This window comes from Schistocerca serialis, chromosome 12, assembly GCF_023864345.2.
Source record: "Schistocerca serialis cubense isolate TAMUIC-IGC-003099 chromosome 12, iqSchSeri2.2, whole genome shotgun sequence".
In the NCBI taxonomy this organism is placed as follows: Eukaryota; Metazoa; Arthropoda; class Insecta; order Orthoptera; family Acrididae; genus Schistocerca; species Schistocerca serialis.
The window spans coordinates 21,099,257-21,126,501 of NC_064649.1; the positions used below are offsets into that span (position 1 = coordinate 21,099,257).

At 44.7% G+C, this 27,245-nt stretch overlaps 1 protein-coding gene across 2 annotated transcripts in view; it reads left to right on the plus strand.

Moving 5' to 3' along the window:
• LOC126428298 (carbonic anhydrase 1-like) overlaps positions 1-27,245 on the plus strand; it is a 217,305-nt gene that overhangs the window by 22,881 nt on the left and 167,179 nt on the right. The gene's annotated exons all lie outside the window — the stretch shown is intronic.

Here is a 27,245-nt window from a genome sequence, read left to right on the forward strand (position 1 = left end):
ACATTTACCAAGATCAAGATACAAAGTAATTAATGAAATTAGCTGCCAGTGGGCATTGACTGAAATCAATGGGGAAAGTTGAAATTTGGTGCTAGACCAGGGTTCGAACGTGGGTCTCCCACTTGCTAGCCAAATACAGTGATCATTGCGCCATCCAGACACAGTGGTCATTGGAACTGCAGAGGCTACCCTAGAACACCTTCCATCAGACTCAAATTCTCAAGTTATCCACCCACTACTGATTTAGTGCCCCCTGCCCATTATCCTGTATAATGAAGATGAAGATGACCAATTGATCACTTCAGTGCTGATGCACACTACGCTCGAACTCTTCTGGGAATTGATGAAAGGCTGTGCCTAATGAAGGTAATGGCCAAGGGGCACTACATCAGTAATTTGCCCATAAGTTGAGAATTTGGGTCTGATGGGAACCGTGACAGGCCAGTCCGTGGAGTTGAAATAACCACTGTGTCAGGGTGGTGCAGTGGTCAATGTATCTGCCTCGTAAGCAGGAGACTCAAGTTCGAATCCTGGTCCGGCATAAATTTCCAACTCTCCTCATTGATTTAAAACAGTGCCCGCTGACAGCTAATGTTATTACCGGTAATTTCTTTGTGTCTTGATTCATAGTGACTGCAGGATCAAAACGGCGTCTTTTCCTTTGGACATGTCCGAAAGAAAAGACACCACATATATGTAGCTACCAAGATGATAGGAAATCACATCAACATTTTCGAGGGCCAACCCTTCCCGGCACTAGTCGACTAAGAGATTTCTTTTTCAACAATGTCTAATGCTTACTGTTGCCAACTACAGAAGACTATGTTCCATGATACGAAAGCGATTGTGCTGAAGGTCGCAAGTGGAAGACACGTCCAACCGACAGCAACATGCGCTGTAAGAATAGTTATCAATGATAGGACACAGCCTTTCGAATATGCCGTTTTAATAGCAAAGCACTCCATCTTCAGGCCACAAGTGGCTCATCGGGACCATCTGACCGCCGTGTCATCCTAAGCTGAGGATGCAGATAGGACAGGTGTGTGGTCAGCACACTGCTCTCTCAGTTGGTACGATGGTTTACTTTGACTGGAGCCGCTACTGTTCGGTCGAGTATCTCCTCAATTGGCATCACTAGGCTAAGTGCACCCTGAAAAAATAGCAAGAGCGCATGGTGGCCTGGATGGTCACCCATCCAAGTGCCAGCCACGCCCGACAGCGCTTAACTTCGGTAATCTGATTGGAACTGGTGGGCCCACTGTGGCAAGGCCGCGGCCTCCGTTTTAATAGAACCTAGTTGTAGTGTTATTCTTGGATGGTATTTCTTGCAGGCATCACAAGAACTGGGGAAGATTGCAGCTGCAGACTGATGACGCTGTTTCAACAAACATACATAACAAAGACCGGTCTGGGCAGTTGTTTGCCGTTCAAGACTTTGTTGTCCTGCCGTCATGAACGAGATGAGTACCAGTCGTCAGTCGATAGGTGCAATTAAACAGAGAAGCTTTCATAAACTACAGCAAGCTACTCAGAATCACAAAAGAAATCTAAGCACCAGTGGCGATCATAAGCATTGTGGGTTGTCAAGAAGAACTTTGGATGATTAACTGTCATGAGGAGCCACAACTCATCCGTAAAGGATTCTGGAAACCCAGAATATACTCTATAGGAATCAACATGGATTCCGGAAACAGCATTCGTGTGAGACCTGACTCGCTTTATTTGTTCATGAGACCCAGAAAATATTAGATACAGGCTCCCAGATAGATGCCATTTTCCTTGACTTCCGGTAGGCGTTCGATACAGTTCAGCACTGTCGCCTGATAAACAAAGTAAGAGCCTACGGAATATCAGACCAGCTGTGTGGCTGGATTGAAGAGTTTTTACCAAACAGAACACAGCATGTTGTTCTCAATGGAGAGACGTCTACAGACGTTAAAGTAACCTCTGGCGTGCCACAGGGGAGTGTTATGGGACCATTGCTTTTCACAATATATATAAATGACCTAGTAGACAGTGTCGGAAGCACCATGCGGCTTTTCGCGGATGATGCTGTAGTATACAGAGAAGTTGCAGCATTAGAAAATTGCAGTGAAATGCAGGAAGATCTGCAGCGGATAGGCACTTGGTGCAGGGAGTGGCAACTGACCCTTAACATAGACAAATGTAATGTATTGCGAATACATAGAAAGAAGGATCCTTTATTGTATGATTATATGATAGCGGAGCAAACACTGGCAGCAGTTACTTCTGTAAAATATCTGGGAGTATGCGTACGGAAGGATTTGAAGTGGAATGCTCATATAAAATTAATTGTTGGTAAGGCGAGTGCCAGGTTGGGATTCATTGGGAGAGTCCTTAGAAAATGTAGTCAATCAACAAAGGAGGTGGCTTACAAAACACTCGTTCGAACTATACTTGAGTAATGCTCATCAGTGTGGGATCCATCCGTACCAGGTCGGGTTGACAGAGGAGGTAGAGAAGATCCAAAAAAGAGCGGCACGTTTCGTTTCAGGGTTATTTGGTAAGCGTGATAGCGTTACAGAGATGTTTAGAAAAGTCAAGTGGCAGACTCTGCAAGAGAGGCACTCTGCATCGCGGTGTAGCTTGTTGTCCAGGTTTCGTTTCTGGACGAGGTATCGAATATATTGCTTCCCCCTACTTATACCTCCCAAGGAGATCACGAATGTAAAATTAGAGAGATTCGAGCGCGCACAGAGTCTTTCCGGCAGTCGTTCTTCCCGCGAACCATACGCGACTGGAACAGGAAAGGGAGGTAATGACAGTGGCACGTAAAGTGCCCTCCGTCACACACCGTTGGGTGGCTTGCGGAGTATAAATGTAGATGTAGAAAGGTACGTGCGAAGGGACAGCAGAACCAGTCCTGCTGTCACTGCAGACATCGCAGGGAAAGAGCTACTAACAGGATCTGTCCTGACTGAGGAACAATTTCGATGAGTGATAGGCATTTTGCATCAGTTTTCGGATGCCTTCAGATCCCGAATCGAGAAAACACAGACAAAGTGGTCCATTCTAAAAAAACGTATCAACATTGGGGATCACCCACCAATTAGCCAGCGCTCAACCATTCTGACTTAATGACGTATAATCTGAGAGGAGGTAGAGAAGATGCTAAAAGATGACACCTCTGAATCTTCCAAGAGTCATTGCTCCCAGTCCTGTAGTCCTTGTGAAGAGGAAGGATGGCATATGGCGTCCATCCATCACCTACTGACAACTGGATCAAATCTTTAATGATCCAATTGGATGGAAATTGTTGTTCATAATCCTCAGTCATCTACGGACAGCTGTCTTGAAGTATTTGCAGCACACCCCAACATCTGGTCACTTGGTGTTCGTGAAGACTTTGGACAGAATCAAATGCAGGTATAACGGGGCACACCTCTACTTTTTACTTAGAAACTGAGTCAGCCACAGTAAGGACTGGCAGCAAAGAAAGTATTCACCACAATATTGCCTCTGGGGCATCTGATAACAAAACTGCCTGCTGCAGCATCATTCCACCGGATTGGAATTGACTTCTTAGCGAGGATCCCGAAGTCAACAAACAGGAATCGATAGATAATAGTTCGTGCCGACTATCTCTTCCACCAACATGCTCTCACCTGAGCTGTGTCGATTGCCAGAGATCTGAAAATTGCACGTATGTGAGAAAAGCAATGAGACTGGCAACACTGCCAGTGATCTGGCAGCGCTGTGTTGTTCTACTTGTGTGGACCAGTGTGCTCATCCCTTCCAGATGGTTGGCGCGAGTTTCAGCTCCATACAGCCATCACATGATTTCTGAGTGCGTCATTAGTGAAGTTGTGTTTTTGTTGCGTGTTACGAAAATGGAACAGCGGAATTTAGGGCAATTTTATGCCATCAAGTTTTGTGTTAATCTTGGGTAATCTGCGAGTGTGATCTTTGAAAAGTTTAAACAGGCCTATGGGAAGCGTTTCTTGTCAACAGAACAAGTTCTTCGTCGACATGAATCATTTTTGGAATGCCGAGAACAGGTTGAAGATGAACCTTGCTCAGGGAGACCTCCAACTTCTGCTCTTGTGAGATCAGACCGCCGGCCGAAGTGGCCGTGCGGTTAAAGGCGCTGCAGTCTGGAACCGCAAGACCGCTACGGTCGCAGGTTCGAATCCTGCCTCGGGCGTAGATGTTTGTGATGTCCTTAGGTTAGTTAGGTTTAACTAGTTCTAAGTTCTAGGGGACTAATGACCTCAGTAGTTGAGTCCCATAGTGCTCAGAGCCATTTGAACCATTTTTTTAGATCAGACCAACGTTTAAGAATAATGATGTGTTTAACCATAAACACCTTCACGGTACATAAAGTTTTGACTGAAGTTTTGGACATGCAAAAGAATCGTGCAGAAATAATGGCGAAAAACCTCACAACTGAGCAGAATGACAATGGAAGAAACATGTGCGTAAATCTTCCTGAATGGACTGCCAGTGACCGCAAATGGTTCATTATTCGTACATCCATATTTAAACTCGATGAAGGTGGGACACAGCTGGTATAATTTTTATTAAAATGAAATTCCTCCAGCTGTACTTAAGATTTTTTATTTACTTCGCTACTAGTTTCGGCGTTACGTCAACGCCATCTTCAGGCCCATACACTTTGATGAAATCAGTTGTGCAAATGATTCAGTCTTTTGATCACCGGTGTTTAATCCTGGAATTCTGAGTACAATCCTGAGACAAAGCGACAAAGTGAGATGTGGTACATTGAGTCATTTCTTTGACCGAAAAAAGCTCGAATGAGCAAATCAAAGAATGGAATAATACTGATTTACTTTTTTGACTGTAGGGGTATCTTTCATAAGAATAGGACAAACTGTCAACCAAGTGTTGTACATAGTTGTCCTTGAAAGGCTCAGGAAAAGGGTGAATCGAGTGAGACTAGACATTGCAGAGAAGTGGATGCTTCATCATGATTACGCCCCATGTCACATGGCCAGTTCCATCACAGAATGTTTGAGCTCAAAAGGTATTCCTGTTGTTCCACAGACCCCCTATTCACCGATCTGAGTCCTTGTGACATTTTTCTTTTCCCGACTCAGAATGTCGTCATTTTTCGACTCTGGAGAATATTCAAAAGATTGGGTTTAGCGTCCCGTCGACATCGAGGTCATGAAAGATGGAACACAAGCAAGGAAATTGGCTGTGCCCTTGCAAAGGAACCATTCCAGCATTTGCCTAGAGCGATTTAGGGAAAGCCTAATTCTGGATGGCTGGAACAGTCATCGTCCTGAATGCAGGTCCAGTGAGCTAACCACTGTGCTGCCTCGCTTGAAATCGAAAGCACATGTTAAAGGCCCTACAAGTTGAAGCCTTACAGCACTTCTACCAAGACTACGAACAACGACGCCGTTCGTGTATAGCTGTCGAAAGGAACTTCTTTGATGGGAATAATATTGTTTCTTCAAGAAAACGAGAACTTTGGTAGATAAAAAATCAGTATTATTACTTTTCTCACACACCTCGTACAAGACATCATTTTGAAGCATGGAGCACCCTGTGTGATGACCTTTGACTGCAGAATTTTCCAGTCGAGACTCCGAAGGCAGTTCAATAAGTAATGCCCCACATTTTTTTTTAAAAAGCCATTAATATACACAGAAGAAAGTCCTTGTTGGTGCTTCACATTTGATGTTCGTTCCGTGCTGCGGTGAAGTTTGGAACCGTTCTGGCAGCTGGCAGAGCCGTAGTACGGCATCAAAATGGTGTCTACATACGACTCGCGTTATAAAGCAGTGTGAAGATAAAGAAACCATGGTGAACAACAATAAACGTTTGTGTGCAGTGCATGGCGATGCTACAGTTGATAGGAGTACAGTTGGGCGATGGGTAAAGAAAGTTACAGCCTCAGAAAACGCAGAAACAGAGCTCCATGATCAGCCACACTCGGGACGTCCTGTCACATCCACTGCTCCAGACATGCTGAATCGTGCAGATGCCAATACTCGTGCAGACCGGCTCATCACAACTCGACAGTTGGCTCTAGAGTTATCGGCCACCATTGGAAGCGCGTCTGCAATGGTCGAGACTCTCGGATATTGAAAAAGGTGTCCACGATGGGTTCCACGAATGCTCGCAGCAAACCGTAAGATTCAAAGAAAAGCCATTTCATCTGAATTGTTGGAGTGTTTTGAGACTGATGGAGAGGCCTCCCTGTCACGGATCGTTATGGGGGGAAAAGCTGGGTGCACCACTTTGCGCCAGAAGCAAAAAGGCAGTCCATGGAGTGGCATCATCCTCATTTACCACAAAAGAAGAAATTCAAGACAATCCCCTCTGCTGGAAAAGTCATGGTGACAGTCTTCTGGGATTTTGGTGGCGTCATTGTCGTGGGCGTGATGGCAAGAGGGTCAACCATAAATTCAATCAATTCAGAGGCATATGTGAAGATTCTGAAGAAACTGAAGAACCATTTCCGAAATGTTCGATCCGACAAGAATCCAATAGAAATCTTGCTCGAACACGATAATGCATGTCCACGCACAAGTCTGAGGACCCAGGAACGTATCGCCAAATTGAGTTGGACATCATTGTCTCATCCACCCTACAGCACAGACCTGGTAACCTCGGACTTCCGTCTCTTTAGGCTGCTTAAAGATTCTCTACGGGGAACTCTGAAGATGATGCGAGTGTCAGTCATGCAGTGAAAACATGGCTACGCCTACAGGATAGGAGTTTTTATTAGCAGGGAATACATGCTCTTCCACAATGTTGGCATATAGCAATAGAACGTCATGGAGACTATATAGAAAAATAGGACATGGACAAGACGTGTTGATGTACAGGGTGGCGCACGAAATGTGTTACCATTTTACAAAATTGTTAAGGCTTTCGTGGCCACTTGTCGACAAACTGCCTATTGGCTTCTGTCTCGGGTTCTTCGGCTGACGTTCATCTAATGATTTTTCTGACGCTTCTCCAGCACGAGTGGCTGTAATTGTCAAAGCTTCACCCTCCATTGCCAGTGGTGAACTGGAGCCGAGCTCGCGGCCGTAGACTATATGTACCTGGCGCGCCAACGTCCGAGGGCTTCTCCGCGGTCATTTCCGGTGCGGTTCTCCTCTTGCTACCTGCGACGGTCGTTCGCTGCAGTACAGGAAGCCAGGATCCGTTTACCTTAAGGCTTTCCTCTTTCTTGTTCAAACTGTTAGCGTGTTTTTGTATTTCTACAGCTTCTGTAAACAAGCGCGTGTGATAGTGCTTCTCTACAGCCAGAACTTCCGTGTCGGCGAATTTTATTACGTGGTCGGTCTCATTCAGTGCGTGCTCTGCCACGGCCGATTTCTCCACCTGCCCCAACCTGCAATGTCGCTTATGCTCTTGGATCCTGGTGTTAATTTATCGTCCAGTCATTCCGACATAAACTTTTCCGCATGTGCATGGTATACGGTATATTCCCGACATTGCAAGTGGGTCTCTTTTCTCCTTCGCCGATCTAAGACACTCTTTGATCTTCCTTGTCGGTTTGAAAATCGTCTTTACGCCATGTTTGCGCAATATACGGCCGATTCTGTCCGTCACTCTGGGAATGTATGGCAGAAAGGCCGTACCCGACATTTCTTTTTCTGGTTCCTTACTTCGCCGAGTGTTTGGCTCTGTTACACTTCTAATGTAATTTGTGGAGTACCCATTGCTCCTCAGAACAGTTTCCAGGTGTTGCATTTCTCGTTTGAGGTGTTGCGGCTCACATATTCGTCCTGCTCTCGTTACGAGCGTACTAATCATGCCTCTTCTCTGGCTCGGGTGGTTGTTTGACAGTTTGTGCAGGTACATACAACACGGAGGGACTTGGCAAGAACGGATCAGGAGCTTCTGGACATTTTCTATCAACTAAGTAGCAGAATGCATCGAGACGACTGGGACAAGATCGACAGCATCACTCACAGGAGCATGCAGGACGAACTCGAGCGCTGCACCGAGCGGCAGAAGAAAAAGTTTGAAAGATGCCGGAAGCAGACCGACAAGGCGATTCCCGACATGTCACACACAGTGGTCAACCTCACTGAACGACAATTGACCGAAGAGGAAGTGTCTGTTGTTCAAAAAGGTGGGAATTTCGCTATCATCCCGAGAACTATACCTATGGCGGATATCATTGCCAACACCGAAGCAGCCATTCGGACCCTTCCTTGTGAAAGGGCAGAGGAAATACGCACTGAAACAGCCAGGATACTGCGCCGAGCAAAACCACCAGCTTGCAACCAGAAGAAAGAATAGGTACAAGCCATTAAGAATCTCAACGCCGACAAGAGTATATTGGTACCGCCTGCCGATAAGGGGAATGCGACCGTCGTAATGAAGACCGAAGATTATGAGCAAAAGATCCGAGACCTATTAGATCCGACGACGTACCGAAAACTAAGTGCAGATCCGACGCAGCGTATCACTCGGAATACGAATCGATTAATCAAGGCGTCTTCTCTGCCAGCGGACATACAGAGAAACCAGCGCAACACAGAAGCCCTATACCGCCTCGGCTGTATGGATTACCCAAGATCCATAAGAACAACGTTCCACTGAGACCGATCGTTAGCGCTCCTGGATCTCCGACATATAAACTGGCGAAACACTTGGCCTCTCTGCTCCAGCCACACGTGGGGAAGACCGACACATACATTAAGGACCCAGGACATTTCATTGAGAAGCTGAAGGAACTGAAACTTGCACCAAACGACATCCTGGTCAGCTTTGATGTTGTTTCGTTATTTACGAGAGTGCCACTCAGTGACGCTCTGGAGCACATCGGTTCCATTTTCCCGCAAGACATCAAAAAGCTCTTCCATGCATGTCTCACCACGAGCTATTTCACGTGGAATGGTGATTTCTACGAACAGCTGGAAGGCGTCGCCACGGGTACTCCTCTCAGTCCAGTGGTGGCCAACTTCTTCATGGGACAATTCGAAGCACAGGCACTGGACTCGGCGACTTGCAAACCTAAGGTGTGGTACAGGTACGTCGATGATACTTTCGTGGTGTGGAGCCATGGTGAAGAACAGCTCGGTGACTTCCTAAGGCACTTGAACAGCCTCCAGGCCAACATAACATTTACCATGGAAGTAGAGAAGGACAAGAAACTGCCATTTCTAGATGTGCTGGTCACAAGGGAAGGCGAAAACCTGGGACACAGCGTGTATCGAAAACCGACCCACACGGACCGATACCTGCACAAACTGTCAAACCACCACCCGAGCCAGAGAAGAGGCATGATTAGTACGCTCGTAACGAGAGCAGGACGAATATGTGAGCCGCAACACCTCAAACGAGAAATGCAACACCTGGAAACTGTTCTGAGGAGCACAAATTACATTAGAAGTGTAACAGAGCCAAACACTCGGCGAAGTAAGGAACCAGAAAAAGAAATGTCGGGTACGGCCTTTCTGCCATACATTCCCAGAGTGACGGACAGAATCGGCCGTATATTGCGCAAACATGGTGTAAAGACGATTTTCAAACCGACAAGGAAGATCAAAGAGTGTCTTAGATCGGCGAAGGAGAAAAGAGACCCACTTGCAATGTCGGGAATATACCGTATACCATGCACATGCGGAAAAGTTTATGTCAGAATGACTGGACGATCCATTAACACCAGGATCAAAGAGCGTAAGCGACATTGCAGGTTGGGGCAGGTGGAGAAATCGGCCGTGCCAGAGCACGCACTGAATGAGACCGACCACGTAATAAAATTCGCCGACACGGAAGTTCTGGCTGTAGAGAAGCACTATCACACGCGCTTGTTTACAGAAGCCGTAGAAATACAAAAACAAGCGAACAGTTTGAACAAGAAAGAGGAAAGCCTTAACGTAAACGGATCCTGGCTTCCCGTACTGCAGCGAACGACCGTCGCAGGTAGCAAGAGGAGAACCGCACCGGAAATGACCGCGGAGAAGCCCTCGGACGTTGGCGCGCCAGGTACATATAGTCTGCGCCCGCGAGCTCGGCTCCAGTTCACCACCGGCAATGGAGGGTGAAGCTTTGACAATGGCAGCCACTCGTGCTGGCGAAACGTCAGAAAAATCATTAGATGAACGTCAGCCGAAGAACCCGAGACAGAAGCCAATAGGCAGTTTGTTACCATTTTGTTTTTGAATATAAACTTGATTGTTAATACAATCTGAAAGGAACATATACTACAATGAAGAGCCGTCCATGGAGATTTGTTCTAACTCAGCACACGCTCAATATATCCACCATTTCGTTTCCTAACTTCCTTCAAACGAACACTGAAGTTAGTAATTGCCCTACGGCACATGTCTTCCGTAATTTCACTGCAAGCTTGAAGAATAAGTCTTCTGAGCTCCATTAAATCACGTGGACGTTTCGGGAAAATTTTTTCCTTTAGGTACCTCCAAAGAAGAAAGTCACATGGATTGAGGTCTGAACTATTGAGGGGCCAATTTTGTCCGTCATTGAAGCGACCTGGAAACCTGAGTGAAATGACCCACCTGTCGAAATGCTCGTGTAAAATCTCCAACACAGTGTTTGCAGTAAACTTACTCCATCTTGCATGAACCACTGCGTGTTGAAGGGCAAGGCAGTAGCAAGAAGCCGTGGAATGAAGCTATTGCGAAGCATGCTCAAATAACGCTCGCTGTTCACAGTTTCTTCAAAGAAAAAGGGTCCAATAAGTCTGTGAATGGAAATTGCTGCCCACGCTGTAATCCACGGAGCATAATGTTGTCGTTCATGGAACACTTGTGGGTTTTCAGTGGCCCAAAGGTGTACCTTTTGTTTGTTAACCACACCGTCTAAATGAAAATGCGCCTCGTCTGAAAACCAAACATTGTTGAGAGTTTCTTCTCTATGCTGCATCCACTGAGCAAACAGTAGTCTCTGCTGCTTGTGTTCTTCAGCGAGCTTCTGTGCTCAGGTCATCTTGTATGGGTACATATGGATGTCACTTTTAAGAATGCCTTGAATGGAGCGTCTGGATATTCCCAGTTGCACTGCTGCCTTTCTACACGATTTCCTGGGACATCTTTGTACAGCAACTCGTACTGCTTCAGTATTCTCCGGCGAACAAACAGACTTAGGCCGAGGTCGCTTAGCTTCAAATACTGTTCCTTCCTGTAACAATTTATCGTACAACTTGTGGATGGTCTTCTTGCAAGGGACCCATCTTATGTTAAATTGTTGTCGAAGACGCGTCTGAGTAACAACAAGGCTTTTCGTAACATGAAAAAGTAACACAATTGCCGATCGCTGCTGTGTCGTCAGTCTTCTACTGTCGGCCATTGCTGCTTACTACTCTCCTAGCGGCAGTATCGTGAATTACACGTCATATCGTAACTCATTTGTTTTTCCAAGCTCTGCTGGTACTGCTGTAGAGATCCCAGCGGGATATCTAATGTGCGTCGTAAATTGTGAAAGAAACAATTGGTAACACATTTCGTGCGCCACCATGTATATTGTCACCATATTCTGACTTTTATCAATAAATATTTTTTGAGAAACGAAATGGGAGGCATTACTTATGAACGACCCTCGTAGTTCCTCATTCTAGACGGGCCAACCAGGCCCGACCAACCACTGTGTCATCCTTGGCAAATGGCGTCAGTGCATGTGATATGGAGGGGCACATGGTGAGCATACCGCTCTTCCAGTCATTGTCATGTTCCTGACACTGGAACCGCAAGTACTAGGTCTAGAAGCTGCTGAGCTGGCAATACGAGGCTTAGTGCACCTTGTACCAGTCATCCCGTGAAGGAATGTCCGCAGTTCGTGGTCTAGTGGCTAGCGTTGCTGCCTTTGGATCACAGAGTCCCGGGTTCAATTCCCGGCCAGGTTGGGGATTTTCTCTGACCGGGGACTGGGTGCTTGTGTTGTCCTCATCATTCCATTATCATCATCATTTGTGACAGTGACTAGATTCGATTGAGAGAAAAAAATGGACTGTGTAAAAATTGGGATTTCGTACGGGCGCTGATAACCGCGCACTTGAGCGCCCCACGAACCACACAAACCAAACATCATCATCCCGTGAAGGAAAAATCGCTGGCAGTACTGGGTGTCGAACCCAGGTCCAACGAATGGCAGTCAGCTGCGCTGAGCACTCAGCTGCGGAGGTGACCTGTCGAGACTCCTATGTGAGATAATTTTATGTTGTGACATCATGCACATGATGACAACTGCCTACCATTCACAGACGAATGGCCTCACAAAACTCTTAAATAAGTCTCTGGTGAATCACTGAGGACAGTTGGGCAGCAGCCAAGCAGGAACCAATGGTACCACCAATGGTCTGAGCATTGGTGGGCCTGTTACTGCTACAGAGATACAGAATCCAATTGATTTTGGCTCTGCTGCAATCGACTGCGCATGCTGGTATATTCTAAATAAATTGTATTGTTTCCAATTGAAGACTCCATTGGTCTTTGTTGATTGGTTGGTTGATTTGGAGGTGGGTACCAAACAGCGAGGTCATCAGTCCCATCGAATTAGGGAAGGATGGGGAAGTAAATCGACCATGCCTTTTCAAAGTAACCATTCCAGCATTTGCCTAAAGCGGGTTTGAACTATCATCCTCCTGAATCCGAGTCCAGTGTGCTAACCACTGCACCACTTCACTCGGTCGTTTGTGTTTGTGATTATGGTTTGAATGCTGAGAGCAGATTACGGTTGGGGGCTGAAGATGCTGCTTTTTGGCGTCGAAACTTTCAGCATGTTTTGAATAAACGACATTGGGTTGCAATAGAACTATTGGTTTCAATTATCATTATTCACATGCTTTTATAAGACATTGATAGATATGCTCTCGATGTACACTGACATCAAACAGAGAGCACGGGGTACAATACTGTCCATCATGAGATTTGCACATAAGACAGTGAAGCAAGACACTACAGGCCTCAAATTGTTCTTTCTGTTTCATGGTTGTGGGGCAAAATGGCAAAGGATACACTGTTCCCATTTCAGCTGGACGATACTCAGGATGCCCATGTGAAACATTGATCATCAGGATCAAAAAAGCAAGAAGGCTATCCTGCATATGATCCCTGAATGCTCAGGGGAAGGTTCAAGACTGTTATAATGCAAAGCACCAGCCTGTTGGGTACAGACTAGTAGATTCGGTAAATGTCGAATTTTACACCTGTATGGAAAATGGTACAATTGGAAAAGTTCCTAAAGCGTTACTTTGGGCTGTATCCCTTCCTTTGTCGCTTGTCAGACGTCTTATGACTCTTCATCATTAAGATGAATGCACAGAGACGTAGCGGTCTCCTGTATGGAGCCCTCCTGCAATACAGAGGGGCAGATTGACAGTGGGAGGTTCTTGGATAACAAAGGAAGCTGGGACCCATTCCCATTTTGTTTTGTCAACTTAAATAATGTTTTTTGCTTTCTTAATTATCATTAGTATTAGTGAGAGATGGAAAGAAACACTCTGGTGGAATGATAAAACAAAGGATATGGTACAGAAGAAGAATAGAGCCCTTAGGGTATGGTTCCAGAACAGAACAGTAGAGACAAGAGAATAGTATCAGGCAAGAAAGAAAGAAGCAAAAATAGTGGTGACGGAGAAAAGAAGAAAGTGGATGGAACAGTGGACCAGAATGATGGAGGAGCATAGTGAAGGTTCAAAAAAGATACTATATGAGATGATTAAAAGTCAGAGGAAGAACAGTATGACAGATTGTGGTTGAATGGTGAACAAAAGTGGACAAGATGTAGAGAATAAGGAGGAACTCAAGAATATGTGGAAGGAGTATTTTAAAAAACTACTGAGCCAGTATGGAGACCTGGATGAGGAGGAACAAACCAAGGAGAAAAAAGAGGAGGAACAGCAAATAGAGAAAGACCTCACTTGGAGGGAAGAGGAAGAAGCTTTGGGCATGATGAAGGGAGGTAAGTCAACAGGTCTGGATGAGCTAAGTGTAGAGATGGTGAGAGCAGCAGGAGAGGTGGGGATACAATGGCTGTATTGAGTAATGAAAATTGTGTGGAGACAGAAGATAATACCAGAAGACTGGAGGAAGGGAATAATTGTCCCAATCTTTAAGAAGGGAAATAGAAAAGAGTGTAAGAACTACTGAGGGATAAAACTGATGAGTCATTGTGTAAAGATTTTTGAGAAAATTTTGGAAGCACAAATTTGGGCAAAATTAGAAGGAAGAATGAGAGAAGAGCAACATGGCTTCAGAACTGGAAGGTCCACAGTGGATCTAATTTTTGCTGTAAGACAACTGCAGGAACAGCACTATGAACATGGTATAGATCTATTAATGACCTTCCTGGACATTGAAAAAGTGTATGATGGTGTACGTAGAAGCAAAGTGTGGAAAGCCCTGGAGAACAGAGGAGTAACAAAACAGATTATTTGGAGGATAAGGGAAATCTACCAAGGAAGTGTGTGTGAGCTGTGTGAAAGTGTGAGGAGAGAGATCAGCTTGGATTGAACAGAAGAATGGCTTGAGTCAGGGAAGTGCACTTTCACCATTACTCTTCATTGTAGTGATGGATGATATAATGAGAGTAACTGGGGAAAGGAAGATGAAAGCTATGGTGTTTTCAGATGATCTGATGATTTGGGGGAATAAGGAGGAGGAAGTACAAGAGCAGTTGGACGTATGGGAACGATCAATACAAGAATATGGGATGAAATTTATTGTAAGTAAGAGTGAGACGATTATCACAACAAGAAGAAGGAGAGAGGAACAACTAGAATATCATTTGGTGGGGAACGATTGAGGATAGTGGATAGTTTCAGGAACCTAGGTAGCCTGGTACAGAAAGCTGGAAAAAAGACAGAGAAATAAATTAAATGAGCAGGGGAGAAAAGTAGAAGCATTTCAGAAGAGTGTCAGAAGCCTGATACGGAGCAAGGATGTACCCCAAATCAGTAAAAAGGTTATACAGTGGTCACATTATGTCTCGATCCTGACATACGCATCAGAGACCTGGGTTATGAAAGGAAGACAGAAAAGCAAAGTACAAGCTAGTGTGATGAAATTCTTGAGGAACAGTATTGGAGGACAAAGACAGACAGGTTAAAAAATGAGAGGATCAGAGAGTTAATGAAGGTGGAACCATTACAGGAGGAGATGGAGAAATCAAGGCTGAGATGGTATGGACACGTTAAGAGAATGGAGGAGAAGAGGATACCCAGGAGGATACGTGATATGAAACTGGAAGGAATGAGACCAAGAGGAAGACCGAGGGACAGATGGCTGAAAGTTCACATAATGTGCAAAAAACTGGTGATTTCTCAAACTGGGGAACAATCAAGAATGGGGTGCCACAAGGTTCGGTCTTGGGTCCTCTGCTGTTCTTAATGTATGTTAATGACTTGTCATTCTATATTCACGAAGATGCAAAGCTGGTACTTTTTGCTGATGATACAAGTATAGCTATCACACCCGACAGACAAGAATTAACTGGGGAAATTGTAAACGATGTTTTTCAGAAAATCATTAAGTGGTTCTCTGCAAATGGGCTCTCATTAAACTTTGACAAAACACAGTATATACAGTTCCACACAGTAAATGGGATGACCCCATTAATAAATATAGACTTCGATCAGAAATCGGTAGCTAAGGTAGAATATTCAAAATTTCTAGGTGTATGCATTGATGAGGGGTTGAACTGAAAAAAAAAAAAACCCACACTGAGGATCTGCTGAAACGTTTGAATTCAGCTACTTATGCTATTAGGGTCATTGCAAATTTTGGCGATATACATCTGAGTAAATTAGCTTACCACGCCTATTTTCATTCTCTGCTTTCGTATGGCATCATATTCTGGGGTAACCCATCATTGAGTAAAAGAGTGTTCATTGCACAAAACCGTGTAATCAGAATAATTGCTGGAGCTCATCCAAGATCATCCTGTAGACACTTATTTATATAGCTAGAGATCTTCACTGTAGCCTCACAATATATATATTCTCTTATGAAATTTGTTATTAACAATCCGAACGAATTCAGAAGTAATAGCAGTGTACATGGCTACAACACTAGGAGAAAGGATGATCTTCACTACTCAAGGTTAAATCTAACTTTGGCTCAGAAGGGGGTAAATTATGCTGCCACAAAAGTCTTTGGTCACTTACCTAATAGCATCAAAAGTCTGACAGATAGCCATATAGCATTTAAAAGGAAATTAAAAGAACTTCTTAATGGCAACTCCTTCTACTCATTAGATGAATTTTTGCATATAGTAAGTGGGTAATTTCGTCAACCCCCACAAAAAAATTAAGTGTCATGTAATATTTTGTGTAATGTAATATCTTGTATAGACACCTTTTATTAACCTGACATGTTCCACATCATTACGAAGTGTCGTATTCATGATCAATGGAACAAGTACTAATCTAATCTAATCTAATGAGCTATGACATGTTCCACATCATTATGAAGTGTCGTATTCATGATCTATGGAACAAGTACTAATCTAATCTAATTTAATCTAATCTAATGATCTATAACATGGAAACAAAGTGTTCCACACCCATGTCCATTTAACGTAATTTCTTCGTCTACATGTGAGGAATGTTCCTGCAATTTGTTCCATACATTTTTGCTACACCCTGTATTTACCACAGAAAAATTGCAAAACAGCTGCATGTTTTCAGCAGTTATTTTATTTAGACGACCAGTTTCTGTATCTCATTAATGTCATCTTCAGGCCCCTATGCACTCCCTGTATAGACAAACAGATATATCGATACTTGCGTAACTGGAGCCATCAAAATCTGGATTCTGTGAATTGGTTTTAGCAGTGTTTACTTCGAAGACCTGACGACAACTGAGCACACCTACAGTCTGAGGAAGTGGTCAAAGATGGTAACTTCTGAAAACATACGCGTGTTTCGCGATTTTTCTGTGGTAAACAGTGAAGAAGATTAGAAGATACAGGTTTCGCCTGTTACGCAAAACGCTATTTTTGCTTTTTTCCCAAGCATGTTTCAGACCTTTGTGCCATCATCAGTGGGTTTTGTTTACTGGACAACTGTAAAAGTGAACATATTTTAGATTGTAACTGAGCTAAGAAAATGAAGTCTGAAGACAGTTTTTGTTCGTTTTTGTTCTTATCTTGATTTCATATTATGTGATTTGGCAGGAACATCTGCATGGCGTCCTGCACTGATAGCTTGTCATCTGCAAACCAAACGATGTAAATGTGAATTTCATAAGCGAGTTAACCTATTCCTTAATTTTTTTTAAAAACTTAATTTTGGTGTGGCTACAAGTTTTGTGTACATGTTTGTTATTACTCACGTTTTGTTGCAACTGACGCTTCTTCTTTCTAGTTCCGAGGGCACTGCACACACATATGAAATGTACTTTGCCTATTTTTGGTTTTGCAATCGTCTTTTTCACTTCGCAAAACGGGATCTACACGATCTTCTTGTGTTTCATGACCCCGTCGGCATTCATTTGTTTCAAAGTCAGTTTGGCGCGGAGTTTGAATCTTGTTTATTTTTCTCTCTCTTTTTCTGTCTGTGTGACTCTGTATGTGTGAGTGTGTGTGTTGATAACGGTGTCTTTGTCAGCTCAGAGTCATTCTTGCCTAACATCAGCTCACCATGTCCAGTCTCAACGCTCATGATAGTGTGTTTAAAGAAAAACATGATTTACAGCCTCATAGTGGCGCTGGGGTGAAATTTTAGCAATCATCTTTCAGCTGTAGAAACGCGCCAGCCAACTTTCGTTTATGTCACACAACTCCTTCTTGGTGCTGCGATTTTATTTCCGTCAGTGTATTTAGAATTGTAACTACGAATCACAAACGGATTACACATTTGAAGATGTTTTAATTTCGTACATCATAATCGATGTTTTAACAAAGCCTGCAACTGTCTCATTCGTGATTTAAATAACGAAAAACTGTTCCACAGTTAACTAGAGCAGTTTTTCATTATTTAAATTCTGAAGAAAGGGTGCTGTAATGATTGATTTATTAACGCAATCACTACGCGGAAAATAATAATTTTACATGACATATCCTATTTAATGATATTCTGCGCGATAAAATTAAAAATATAAAGCTACGCAAGATGTGTTTGAACTCATACTGATAGAGTGTAGCTCTGAACACTAGCACCTGCGCTATGCTCACTCGCTTGAAACAACGCTAACATAGCAGATTCGCACAAAACTCCAATATGGATTGTATCGGAAATTGTGGTCCACTGCCGCTAGCCAGATACTCAGAACAGGTCCTTCGACAATACACCTGAGACTCATCAAAATTCGTGATTAACAGGCGTGATGACCCGCTTGTCAGTCATAGGTAAAACAGGTGGCAGAATGCTGCTCATTGATAGAATACTGGGGAAATGCAATCAGTCTACAACACAGACTGCTTACAAATCACTTGTACGACTCATCCTAAAGTATTGCTCAAGTGTATGCGACCTGTAAATGTACAGCGAAGAGCAACACGAATGCTCACAGGTTTGTCTGACTTGAGGGAGAGTATCACAGAGATATTGAAAAACGGAACAGGCAGACTTGGTAAACACATTTCTCCCAACGAGAGACCAGTCTGTTGATACTGACACTGTAGAATGTTTGAGAACCTCACCTCTGCTTTCATCACTTCATCGCTTTCATAGTGAATCCCTCGAAGACGATCTTTAAGTTCTGGAAACAGACGAAAATCAGATGGAGCCAAGTCGGGACGGTATGGAGGATGATCTATGACAGTCTGCAACACAGACTGCTTCAACACAGGCATCGGATTGTTGAAGATGTTGCAGAGCTCGTGTGTGGCCTGACATTGTCAAGGGGTGTTCCATGTGTAGACGAACTTTTCAAATTAGAAACTCGATTACAGCACACCTGTTTCTCAGGCACAGACATGGTTATGCGACACATACCATGTTACACGCTGCAATTTAAAGCCCTCTAGCGGTAGAAGGTTCCAGTAGAAAAATTCGACTGAGCAATGTGGTTGGCATATACACTGCTGGCCACCGTAAATGCAACACCCTGAAGGAAGCATCCGAATCAAGTGAAATTACACCATGAGTTTGCAGCGATGAGATATGCAACTGATTACAATTTCAGCGCAGACGCACATCACGCGCGCCTGTGGCGCCACCTCATAGCGCCATTTAAGGCTTGGCGATTTCGACGAGTGTACGTTCGGCACGTGTGTTTACCTTGTGGTTGTTTCACAAGACGATCAGTTATGCCTCGTAGACAACAGCGAACATCGTTTGATCAAGTATCCGAGTTCGACAGAGGAAGGATAGTGGCTTACCGAGATTGTGGATTATCATACAGAGAAACCGCTAGTCGTGTTGGACGAAACCAAACAACTATAATGCGGATATGTGACCGTTGGATGCAGGAGGGTACGACGGACCGACGTGGTCGATCGCATTCACCTCGGTGCACCACTGCACGTGCTGATAGGCAAATTGTGCGCATGGCAGTGACGGATCGCTCAGTGACATCCCGAACCATAACACAGCATATTGCGTCTGTAACGCATCATCCAGTGTCTGCGCGTACCATTCGACGCCGTTTACAGCAGAGTGGTCTGTCCGCAAGACGTCCATTGCTTCGTCTACCATTGACGCAGAACCACAGACGTCTCCGTCGCCAATGGTGTGATGACAGACGGATGTGGACGGTAGAATGGAATGACGTTGTCTTTACTGACGAGGCACGCTTCTGTCTGCAGCACCACGATGGTCGGATTCGAGTGTGGAGACACCGTGGAGAGAGGATGCTGGACAGCTGCATTATGCACCGCCACACTGGTCTTGCACCGGGTATTATGGTATGGGGCGGTATTGGATATTACTCTCGCACGCCTCTAGTACGCATTGCCGGTACTTTAAATAGCCGGCGCTACATATCCGAGGTGCTGGAGCCAGTTGTCCTTCCTTACCTTCAGGGCTCGGCCACAGCCATATTTCAACAGGATAATGCGCGACCACACGTGGCACGCATTGTCCAAAGGTTCTTCGTCAATAACCAGATTGAATTGCTTCCCTGGCCGGCTCGCTCTCCGGATCTTTCGCCGATAGGAAACATGTGGTCCATGGTTGCTCAACGAGTGACCCAGATTACATCCCCAGCTGCCACACCAGATGATCTTTGGCAACGTGTGGAAGCTGCTTGGGCTGCTGTACCCCAGGAACACATCCAACGTCTCTTTGACTCAATGCCGAGACGTGTGGCAGCGGTGATCTCCAACAATGGCGGCTACTCTGGCTACTGATTCTGGCAGGAACCACATGCCACAGACGTCTGTAAACGTAATCATTTGATACTTGGTCAACATGTTATCTACAAAATAAATTTTGTTGTGCTACCTCTTGTCTTTCTTGGTGTTGCATTTACGGTGGCCAGCAGTGTAATACCTCAAGCCCGCCCGGTTAGCCATGTGGTTTAACACATGGCTTTCTGGATTGGGAAGGAGAGCCTGGTCCTCCGGCACGAATTCCCCCGGCGGTCTTGTGTCGAGGTCCGGCGAGCCGGCCAGTCTGTGGATGGTTTTTAGGCGGTTTTCTACCTGCCTCGACGAATGCGGACTGGTTCTCCTTATTCCGACTCAGCTACACTATGTCAGCGATTGCTGCGCGAACAAGTTCTCCACGTTCGCGTACACCACCATTACTCTACCACGCAAAGATAAAGGTTACACTCGTCTGGTGTGAGACGTTCCCTGGGATGGTCCACCAGGGGCCGAACCGCACAGTAACCCTGAAAGAGTGGTTCGGTGTGGGGCGGCGGAGGGGTGAAGTGGACTGCGGTAGTCGTCGTGGGGTTGTGGACCACTGCGGTTGCGGCGGGGACAGAGCCTCTCCGTCGTTTCTATGCCCCCGGTTAACATACGATACAATACAGTACGGTACAATACCTCAACTGATATTGAGAACAGAAGATTCCAAGCCAATACTTTTCTGCGCGCCTACATTAACCCTCTCCATACCGTTCCCACAGGAACCAGGAAGAGAAGATTACACTATTTACAACACACACATAGGCACTTAAGGAATCATTCTTCCTGCGATTCTCAAACGAGAGAAGGCCCTAATGACTAGTTCAATGGGACATACCCTCTGCCACGCACTTCACAGTGGTTTGCAGAGTATGGGTGTAGAGGAGTTCAGTTCAGTTCAGTGCTGTCTGCACGTTGGTGACAGTGATGAATGTGTTTTCCGTGCTAAGCATTGTACACTATTGACGACCCTGTTTTCGAAATTGGACTTGATTCTGGTTACGACATGAAATTACGATGTGGTTGCACACCCAGGAGAATCTTACTGGAGTGGACTCCAACTACAAAAGCCTTGTCTCTGAGCAGGCTCTTGTAGGCTAGTGACGTCTGTCTGTTCGGATTTTTCATCATTTCTGTACAGCTACTCTGTAGGTGAAACAATCCTGTGACCACATGTGCAACTCTTCTTTGTATAAATTCAGTACCCCTGTTAGTCTGATTTAGAAAGGGCTCCTTATACTTAGCAGTATTCTAGGATGGGTTGCAGGAGTGTTTTGTAAGAAATCTCCCCTGCAGAGCCTACATCTATAGATACACTAAAGTAAACCATTGTGAAGTCCATAGCACAGAGTATGACCCATTATGTCAGTTACTAGGGTGTGTTCAGTTCCAGAGCGAGGTGGCGCTGTGGTCAGCATACTGTACCTTCATTCAGGAGGAAGCGGGTCAAATCCACATCCAGCCATACAGATTTAGATTTTGCATAATTTCCCTAAAATCCCTTCAGACAAATGTCAGGTTGGTTCATCCGAAAGGGCACGACCGATTTCCTTCCCCATCCTTCCCCAACCCGAGTTTGCGCTCAGTCTCTGATGACATCACTGTCGACGGGACGTTAAACACTAACCTCCTCCTTCTCCTCTTTTTCTTCGGTTCCGGTCCGCAGCTCGTGATCTAGTGACTAGCGTTGCTGTCTCTGGAACACAGGGTCCTGGTTTCGATTTCTGGCTGGGTTGGGAATTTTCTCTGCCCGGGGACTGAGTGTTTGTGTTGTCCTCATCATTTCATCATCATCATCATCATCATCATCATCGTCATCATTCGTAACAGGGGCTCGATTGGACTGTGTACAAATTGGGCTGTGCAAAAATGGACTTTCTACGGGCGCTGATGATTGCACAGTTGATCGCTCCACAAAGCACACTTCATCATCGTCATCATTGGAGAGTGGGAAGGACGATTGTTTGAGTGCCTCTACGCGTGCAGTAACTATCCTAATCTTGCCCTCACGATCCTTATGTGAGCGATACATAGGGGATTGAAGTATATTCCTAGAGTCATCATCCGAATTTGGTTACTGAAAGTTTGTTAGTAGACTTTCTCCGGAGAGCTTACTTACGTCTATCTTCAAGAATCTGAACGTTCAGTTTCTTCAGTATCTCTGTGACACTCTCCCACAGGTCAAGCAAGTATTTGACCCTTCGTGCTGCCCTTCTCTGCATCTATTCAATATCCATTGTTAGTCCCATCCGATAAGGGACCGCCAAACTTGAGCAGTATTCTAGAACCGGTCGCACGAGTGATTTGTAAGCAATCTCTTTGCACTTCCCCAGTATTACGTCTATAAACTGAAGTCTAAAATCTGTTTTACCCACGATTGAGCCTATGTGATCATTCCGCTTCATACACAGGTATTTGTATGAGTTGACTGATCCATCTAGACTCATTGACATTATAGTAGTAGCGTACTACACTCCTGGAAATGGAAAAAAGAACAGATTGACACCGGTGTGTCAGACCCACCATACTTGCTCCGGACACTGCGAGAGGGCTGTACAAGCAATGATCACACGCACGGCACAGCGGACACACCAGGAACCGCGGTGTTGGCCGTCGAATGGCGCTAGCTGCGCAGCATTTGTGCACCGCCGCCGTCAGTGTCAGCCAGTTTGCCGTGGCATACGGAGCTCCATCGCAGTCTTTAACACTGGTAGCATGCCGCGACAGCGTGGACGTGAACCGTATGTGCAGTTGACGGACTTTGAGCGAGGGCGTATAGTGGGCATGCGGGAGGCCGGGTGGACGTACCGCCGAATTGCTCAACACGTGGGGCGTGAGGTCTCCACAGTACATCGATGTTGTCGCCAGTGGTCGGCGGAAGGTGCACGTGCCCGTCGACCTGGGACCGGACCGCAGCGACGCACGGATGCACGCCAAGACCGTAGGATCCTACGCAGTGCCGTAGGGGACCGCACCGCCACTTCCCAGCAAATTAGGGACACTGTTGCTCCTGGGGTATCGGCGAGGACCATTCGCAACCGTCTCCATGAAGCTGGGCTACGGTCCCGCACACCGTTAGCCCGTCTTCCGCTCACGCCCCAACATCGTGCAGCCCGCCTCCAGTGGTGTCGCGACAGGCGTGAATGGAGGGACGAATGGAGACGTGTCGTCTTCAGCGATGAGAGTCGCTTCTGCCTTGGTGCCAATGATGGTCGTATGCGTGTTTGGCGCCGTGCAGGTGAGCGCCACAATCAGGACTGCATACGACCGAGGCACACAGGGCCAACACCCGGCATCATGGTGTGGGGAGCGATCTCCTACACTGGCCGTACACCACTGGTGATCGTCGAGGGGACACTGAATAGTGCACGGTACATCCAAACCGTCATCGAACCCATCGTTCTACCATTCCTAGACCGGCAAGGGAACTTGCTGTTCCAACAGGACAATGCACGTCCGCATGTATCCCGTGCCACCCAACGTGCTCTAGAAGGTGTAAGTCAACTACCCTGGCCAGCAAGATCTCCGGATCTGTCCCCCATTGAGCATGTTTGGGACTGGATGAAGCGTCGTCTCACGCGGTCTGCACGTCCAGCACGAACGCTGGTCCAACTGAGGCGCCAGGTGGAAATGGCATGGCAAGCCGTTCCACAGGACTACATCCAGCATCTCTACGATCGTCTCCATGGGAGAATAGCAGCCTGCATTGCTGCGAAATGTGGATATACACTGTACTAGTGCCGACATTGTGCATGCTCTGTTGCCTGTGTCTATGTGCCTGTGGTTCTGTCAGTGTGATCATGTGATGTATCTGACCCCAGGAATGTGTCAATAAAGTTTCCCCTTCCTGGGACAATCAATTCACGGTGTTCTTATTTCAATTTCCAGGAGTGTACGTTTCTTCGTTTTGTGAAGTGAACGTTTTTCTGAACATTTAAAGCAAGTTGCCAGTCTTCACACGACTTCGTAATCTTATGGAGCTCTGACTGAATATTCGTGCAACTTCTTTCAGACAGTAATTCATCGTAGATAACGGCGTCATCTGTAAAACGTCTGAGGTTATTATTAATATTGTCTGTAAAGTCATTAATATACAACAGGAACAGCAAGGGTTCCAACACACTTCCCTGGGGCATACCTGAAGTTATTCTACATCTGTCGATGACTGTCCATCGAATATAACTTACAGGATTCTTCCCAACAAAAAATCTTCAGTTCATTCACAAATTTCGATTGATTCCCCATGCGATCGTACTTTTGATGTTAAGCGTATATGTGGTACTGAGTCAAATGCTTTTCCGAAATAAAGAAATACTGCATATATCTGCCTGCCTTGATCTAAAGCTTTCAGTATGTCATGTGAGAAAAGCGCGAGTTGGTTTTCCCATGACCGATGTTTTCGGAATCCACGGTGGTTGGCGTGTTCGAGATACTTCATTTTGTTTCAGCTCAGAATACACTCTAAGATTCTACAACAAATCAATGTCAACGATGTTAAATGCCTGTTTTGTGGATCACTTCTGCGACTCGTTTTGTAGGCGGGTGTGGCCTGTGCCTTTTCCCAAGAACTGCGCGCGGTTTTAACTGCAACAGATTATTGTTAGAAGAAGGTCTAACTCAGCCACAAATCAGTATAGAATTTGACAGAAATTACATAGGGGCCTGTAGTTTTGTTCAGTTTTAATGATTTTTAGTGGTATCTCAACACCACGGACACTAGTACTTATATCATTCATCTTTTCAGTGGTACAAGGATTAAATTGGGGCATATCTCCTAGCATTTGCTTTGTAAAGGAACTTTTGAAAACGGTATTAATGAAATGAAATAAAATGTCGTGTGACGAGGGCCTCCCGTCGGGTAGACCGCTCGCCTGGTGCAAGTCGAAAGATTTGACGCCACTTCGCCGATTTGCGCGTCGATGAGGATGAAATGATGATGATTAGGACAACACAACACCCAGTACCTGAGCAGAGAAAATCTCCGACCCAGCCGGGAGTCGAACCCGGGCCCTTAGGTTTGACAGTCTGTCGCGCTGACCACTCAGCTACCGGGGGCGGACATCGGTATTAATCATTTCAGCTTTTGCTTTGCTATCTTCAGTTCCAGTTCCTGCGTTGCTCGTCAGTGACTAGACACTAACTTCGGTGTCACTTGCAGCGTTTACACACGACCAGACTTTCTTTTGGTTTTATGAAAGATCACTTGACAAGATTCTGCTACAGTAGTCATTGAAGTCTTCACACATTGTTCCTTTGACAGCCAAAAGTGTTTCATTTAGCATTATGCTTCGTTTTACTCCTGCTATGCAATAACCTCTGTCTCTTTAGAAATTTCTTTACGGTGACTGTATACCATAGAGACTCCCTTCCATTATGAATTTTCTCTGGGTACAAATCTATCCAGTGCAGAGTAAGCTATTCTTTTATAGCTGACCCGTAGTTCCTTTACAGGCTCCTGTCCTGTGCTGAAAGTTTCATCTTCATCATTGAGATATGACACCACTGCTTTTTTATCTAGTTTACTGAACATATATATCTTTGTGCTTGTTTCAGCTGTCCTTTGTACTCTGGTAATCACTGTTGCCGCAATCACGTCATGGTCACTGATACCAGGATCGATGTGAACATCCTAACAGCATTGTCTCAGTATCATAATAATAAACCAAAGTCTGTCACTTGCTTTATCTACAATTTATCCCATGTTTCGTACCTAAACTGTGATATCCAGATATTTGCATGAATTGGCTGATTTCAAATGCCGCTCATTTATACTGTTGTCACAAGATAGTAGTTATCTCTTCATACTTCCATAACAGCCTCTAGTAGTTGAATTTCCTCGTGACTCTCAGTAAACAGCCCAGCGATATCTGAATGAATGAAATCAAAACGAAAAGCACTTGTTTTGACTTATATTTACAATTCATTTCTTCTCGTCCACAGTCAGTCCCTAGCGTTCTTAAAGGTCCTTACGAAGGTGTAATGAAAAGTTACGCTTTCGCATTTTTTGTGTGAAAACTCTTGAAGCTTTTTAAATAAAACAAACGTTATTAACATTCTACGTCTTTATTTTTCTGATCTACATATTTCCGGCACTCTGCCGATAGAGGGCTCCGAATTGTAGCGTGTGACAGACTCTTATAACGTCTCCAAATCTGGACATTAAAGATGGTTTGATCTTTGTAACTTGTTACTAAAATGTCTAAAGTGTACAGTAATTATTTTTCATCAGAGACATAGCCTGAAAAACATAGCTACCATCCCCGCCAACTGCAATTACAGATAATAGTATCTTTACTTGTTCAATTACAAAAAAGCGGTCGTAATAGCCGCTAGGTCTTTTGTCTGCCTTACTTTTGTTTTCGCTGTTCTTGGAGAAAGAATCATTTACGTTGAGGAGGTGGGTATGTTGCAATTGTTAATATATATGTATATTACATGTTAGCTTTGTTATTATTGAATGTAACCTTCCAATCCCTCACGTCAATGTTTTTAACATCTGTCAACTTTGGTCCTTGCGTGGTTACTTTGGTCCAACAACAAAAAATTTTAAACTTTTGTGCTGAACAAACAAAACAAGATATATTGGTATTTTTTGGATTAAAATATATTTTATACCCTACCTGAGGGTATTTTAATAATTTTGGGTAATTTAAAATTTTTACCATTGGCAACACTGGAGTTTCTGTAAACATTTGTTCTGATGCATGATTTGTTTACCTCCAAACTTTTCATCGTGGGCGAATTCAGTAACAAGATAAAATAAGGTAAGTGTCAAAATGCCATCTTTCATCATCTGTTACCAAGGGTTGATAATTGTTTATCCTTATTCTTTTTTTTAAACAGTACATGTTTAACTTTTTGTAAGGTTCACCTAAAAACTAGATTTTCGGGGCTACTTTGTAACAGACCTAATTTGGACTAAAGTAGCCCCATCGGTTTACAAATACATTTTTTACTTCCAAATTAAAACAAAAATATTCTCACTAACATTGTTGTATACCTTACAGTTGTGCAATATTATTTTGTTTGTTTTT